Source organism: Phoxinus phoxinus (assembly GCF_949152265.1).
Source record: "Phoxinus phoxinus genome assembly, chromosome: 18".
NCBI lineage: Eukaryota > Metazoa > Chordata > Actinopteri > Cypriniformes > Leuciscidae > Phoxinus > Phoxinus phoxinus.
In genome coordinates, this window is record NC_136893.1 from 3,311,095 (window position 1) to 3,316,437 (window position 5,343).

The window sequence follows — 5,343 nt, forward strand, 5'->3', positions numbered from 1 at the left end:
ACCAATTTTACACTGAAACATCATGAGACCATTTGAGATCCTATCCGCAGTTATTATCCTAAAATGAATCTTATTGCTTTGATCCCATATTATTAGTTATTTTTCCATATTGACTGAAGTCGTAACTTACCATACACTTCCACTTCGTATTTCTGCACTGTGACCTTTTTATTAACAATGATAACTGCTTTATACAGTCCAGATTCATTAGTCCTGATGTCTGAGATGGTTAAAATGCCAGTTTCTCGGGCTAGCTGTACTCTGCCAGTGAGTCTCTTGTCATAATGAGTGTATATTTTCCCTTGATGCATCTGTGCGACACGAGTACTTTGAGTTTGACTGCCGCTTTCAAACGTCCACAGGATCTGAACGTCTCCGTTTAGATCATGAAGTCCCGGATGCAGATTGAGGAAACCTCCCTCCTTCACTTTTACTGTTTCAATGTCATCCACCTCTCCACCCACTGAAACAATATGAAAACATGTTGAATAAACAGGTAAACAAACAGAGGAATAGCCTATAATGAGACCTGTTACTTCCAACAAATGGTCAGGTAACTTTATAAGAAAAAATCTTGATGTTAGAATGCCACATATATCTGTAAAAAACGATAACCATTCTGTTAATTATAAGTGTAATTTACATTTATGTGTTTAGAAAGTGAAAGCTAGAGAAGATGAGAAATTGAGAGAAAGTTTTTTTTTTTTTGGGTGACTGTCAGTGCTTTGTTTTAAGGGTGTAAAATACAATAAAATATCTATCAGAGGTTCAATAAGATCTGTTACTGAGGATTTTAAACAAAATGTGTAATGCTGTGAGAAATATATTTTCTTTTCTGTAAATGTTTCCATGCATAATATACTGTATGTATCTCAGATAACCCCGCAACTAAACAGCAAGTACTGTAAAAAATTATATCATAAGTTATAACAATATGGTTTTAAATTGCTTTAACCCAGCAAAATAAGTTATGCAATAAAAAAATAAAATAAAAAATTGTCATACAAACAGATTTTTAAGTCAGTTTAATGTAGCTAATTTAAGTTGAAATGACTTAAACATCCAAGTTGATTGTACTTATATTTAAGGCAGCAACTTTTTAACTAAATAATTGCTTTACACATCAGATGGCTATTTCGTTAAGTGGACAGTTCTTGGCAATAAACTAAATTATGGACCATAACTTCTGCTGTCTAGTCGAGACTATAAGCTGATTTTCCCGGAAAGTGAGATCACAATACATATATATTGCAGCATTGCAACACTAGCACTGTTTGTGGTTTGACTGAAAGCGATCTGAAGAGTGGAAAAGGAAGTTGGTCACTTTGAGGGTTTAAACAATTATGGTTGGAAATTACCTGCGTCTAACAAGAAAGTGTTTCTTTGAAATTGAACTATGGCATGACACATTTTCTGTTCACATGAGCAAAGCTCACAGCAAGTCATGTCAGAGGTTTGCTCGCTGGTACTCGTGTGTTGAGATGAACTGCAACTTAGCTTATTGAAAACTATTCACAGCATACACCATCAGTTAATAAATATTTTCGAATAAATTACTAGATGAGGGAATTCTTATATATATATATATATATATATATATATATATATATATTAGGGCTGTCAAAAGATTAATCGTGATTAATCGCATCCAAAATAAAAGTTTGTCTTTGCATAATATATGTGTGTAATTATTATGTATAAATACACACACATTCATGTATATATTTAAGAAATATTCGCATTTATATACTGTATATACATTTATATAATTTATATTCTATATATAAATATTTAATGTATAAATAACCAATTTTTCTTAAATATATACATGATTGTGTGTGTTTTTATATATATAAATAATTATACACAGTACACACACATATATATGCAAACACAAACTTTTATTTTGGATGCGATTAATCACGATTCATCTTTTGACAGCCCTAATATATATATATATATATTATATATAATAAAATAAAATACCTTACCCTGTTGCACACTGATGAAACCCAAGACAAGAGCCAGAATGCTGATGGACATTTTCAAGGAGAATCAAATATTCAGTGCGACTGGAGCTCAAGTGATGAACTTTCTGTAATAATATTCTCTTTATCATCAAGAGGAAGTGAGCCTATCTTGCAGTCATGAGATGGTACGAGTGTTTTTCTGAAACCTCACTCCCAAAATCCTGTCCCAGTATCAAATAACATCCAATTCCGCACCAATGGCCATCAAGCTAGACCCTCACAGACGGATTGCTGTTAGGAGTCCAGATTCATAGTCCTGATGTCTGTGATGGTTAAAATGTCCATTTCTTGGTCCAAATCATAATGCATGTAAATTATCTCTAGATGCATCTGTGCAACACGAGTCCACAGTGTCTGAACGTCTCCAGATCATCGGCTGCAGAATGATTGAGGAAACCTCCTCCTTCACTTTAACCGTCTCAGCGTCATCCACACCTCTCCAACCACTCATACAGGTTATAAACAAACTCTGGTTATAGCCAGTCACCGCCATCGTATATGAGGAAGAACCTAAAGTGTTAGACGTGACAGTCAAGTGAAATTGGACATCTAATGGCAACTGAACACACGTTGTTAATTTTTCAATTAAATAACCATATAAATAACCATAACCTTTATTTAATGTAGTCTGGGTTATATGAAGACTTCAGATGCAAAAGCCTCTAAGTGACATCTGAAATTTTCTTCTAGAATGATCATTTTTATCAAGCTTGTGTGTTTATGTTGAGTTATTTCACTTTAATGGCAATGAAAATTAACTGTCATTAAAGTGAAATGACTGAACTTATATATATATATATATATATATATATATATATGCGACCGCATTGTCTGTATTGCAACACCATCGCTCTGAGATTTGACATAGCATGATCTAAAGAGGTCTACAGGAAGTTGATGTTTTTTTGTGGTTTCAGAAAGTGTTGTGTAAATGAATTGGCCGTAACCAGAAGTTGCTTTTAACTTTAAAGAGTGAAACCAATAAAATAGTGCACTTTTTAGTTGAACATAAACCAATGTTTTTTGCAGGAAATGAATGAAAATAAATTAAATATGAATTGATGAAAATAAATGTGTGTTTTTTGCTTTTTAATGTGCTGTGCATGAACATGAGACACCGTTAAGTTCTACACACAGGAAATTGTCAATCCTTTTACTCACACAAGTTTTTTTTTTTTTTAAATGTGACTTGTGCATGTTCTGTAAATGTTTAATTTCCGCCCTGATATGCATGTGTAACGGAGGTCAGCTAGTAGTCGCTGTGTGAGTAAACTTCACTCCTGTGATCTCAATAGGCGCTCTAGTGTCAGATGCCAGAGACTGCAGTCTTCCTTGTTAAAGCGCTTGACTCTCACGTCTAAAACCTGGGTTCGAGGCCCGGAGACAAAAATATCTCAATTAATTAATTATTCACTGATAAATCTGCCCTCTTTCTTATTTGTTTTCCTAATGCTGCTTGAACTTAAATTATGGTTTAATTCCTTACACAAAACTGTCTTGGTTTCAGGAGAACTTTTATGGTACTTTTGATGTGGTACTTTTTTTTGGTGTGTGAAACTATAGCTTTTACATTTTGTAAATTGTTTCATGGAAGAAAATAAGTCAAACGATTTTGAAAAGACATGGAGAAAATACAGTGTGATCCCATTGTCTTCTATAGTCACTGTATGTTTACAGTGTCTCATTCAATATGACTGGACACATTCATTCATTTGAGTGAATTCTTGAGTTTTAATGTGAATGGATTGCTGTATTATCATAATATAAAGTGGCCAGACTCTATATAAAATGACAATTTCGAATGTTTAATTTTCAGATGAATGGAACATGTGTGTTTATGCTTTTGATCATCACTGAGATAAAACATCAAATGGATAGAATTCTGATATCTGTTTTATAGATAGATAGACCTCTATCTGACCTGTAGGCTAAATAATATTTTCTGTATTTAAATTGCATTGTAATATCCTATGGAATTGTTATATGTATAATGTATCTATTTATAATTATCTTAATGTTACTCAGAAACCAGGCCACAGGTTTAATTCGTTTGAAGTACTTGTGCTAAATGTTACGCTCCCAGATGTAAGAAAGAAATCCCTATTATCTCTAGCCTTATCTACTGTATATAGACCGCCAGGGCCCTATGCAGATTTCCTAAAATAGTTTGCAGATTTTCTCTCAGATCTATTGGTCAATGTCGATAAGGCATTAATTGTTGGAGATTTCAACATACACGTTGATAACACAAATGATGCGTTAGGGGCTGCGTTTACAGATTTATTAAACTCCTTTGGGGTCAAGCAAAACGTTAGTGGTCCTACTCATCGTCTTAATCATACACTCGATTTAATTATATCATATGGAACCGATCCAACCGATATAGATATTATACCGCAAAGTGATGACGTCACTGATCATTACATGGTAACTTGCATACTACGTACGGCTGAACTGTGTCATGTTGCGCCGCGTTATCGACCAGGCAGAACAATCCTTACAACTAGCCTACTATAGATAGATTCTTGAATAGCTTACCTGATCTATCTCCGCTCCTCAGTGAACCCAAACTAACAGATGAACTAGAGGAAATGACTAGCAGTATGAGCACCATTTTCTCTAGTTGTCATGATTAGTGTTCCCTGTCTTGTCTATTAGTTATCCCAGGTGTCTCTTATTTCCCACGCCCCCTTGTTATCCTGTTTAGCTCGTTTGTCTCTGATTATTTAAGACCTGTGTTTCTGTCCTGTCCTTGTGAGTTCTTATTTAATGTTTAATGTTGATGTTGGTTGTTCTCGTTCCCGAGTCCCGTTATCCTGTTTTCTAGTGTGTTAATAAAGCGTGTGCTGCATCTGGATCCTGCCTCTTCTCTGCTTCAGCCGCACCGGCGTTACAGAAGAACTCACCGCAACGTGATCCAGCAGCCATGCCTTCCTGGAATCCAGACGTGCAGATTCTCCGTCTCCATCAGGAGAATCGCTCCATAGAGGAGTACGTCGCGGAGTTCATGAAACTGGCGCCTCTCGCGCAAATGAGCACGGTGCTTGAAGATATTCTTCCACGGGGGATTATCAGAACCACTTCGGTCACAGATGCCCGGACCTGATCCTTCCGTGACTCTGATCCAGTATGTCGAGTGGGCTCTTTCTATGAGTGGTTCATCGTTTGCTGTGGGCTTAGCGGAGGAGGTAAAAGTGCTTCACGTGGGCTTCATTCAACCTGTGCTTCTCCCGTACTCGGCCGACCATACGTCGCGAGAGACGCCCACCAAACCCGCGCTCCACGTCTGCCCAGCCGAGCCCGCGCTCCACGT

General features: G+C 36.2%; 1 long non-coding RNA gene across 1 annotated transcript; it reads right to left on the reverse strand.

Moving 5' to 3' along the window:
* Positions 1-97: 97 nt before the first annotated feature.
* On the reverse strand, positions 98-4,679 carry LOC306985890. Its single transcript, XR_013794882.1, has 3 exons — positions 4,569-4,679; positions 1,992-2,540; positions 98-463 (listed from the first exon to the last, which is right to left on the reverse strand). It is a non-coding gene; the product is annotated as an uncharacterized lncRNA (long non-coding RNA).
* Positions 4,680-5,343: the final 664 nt, after the last annotated feature.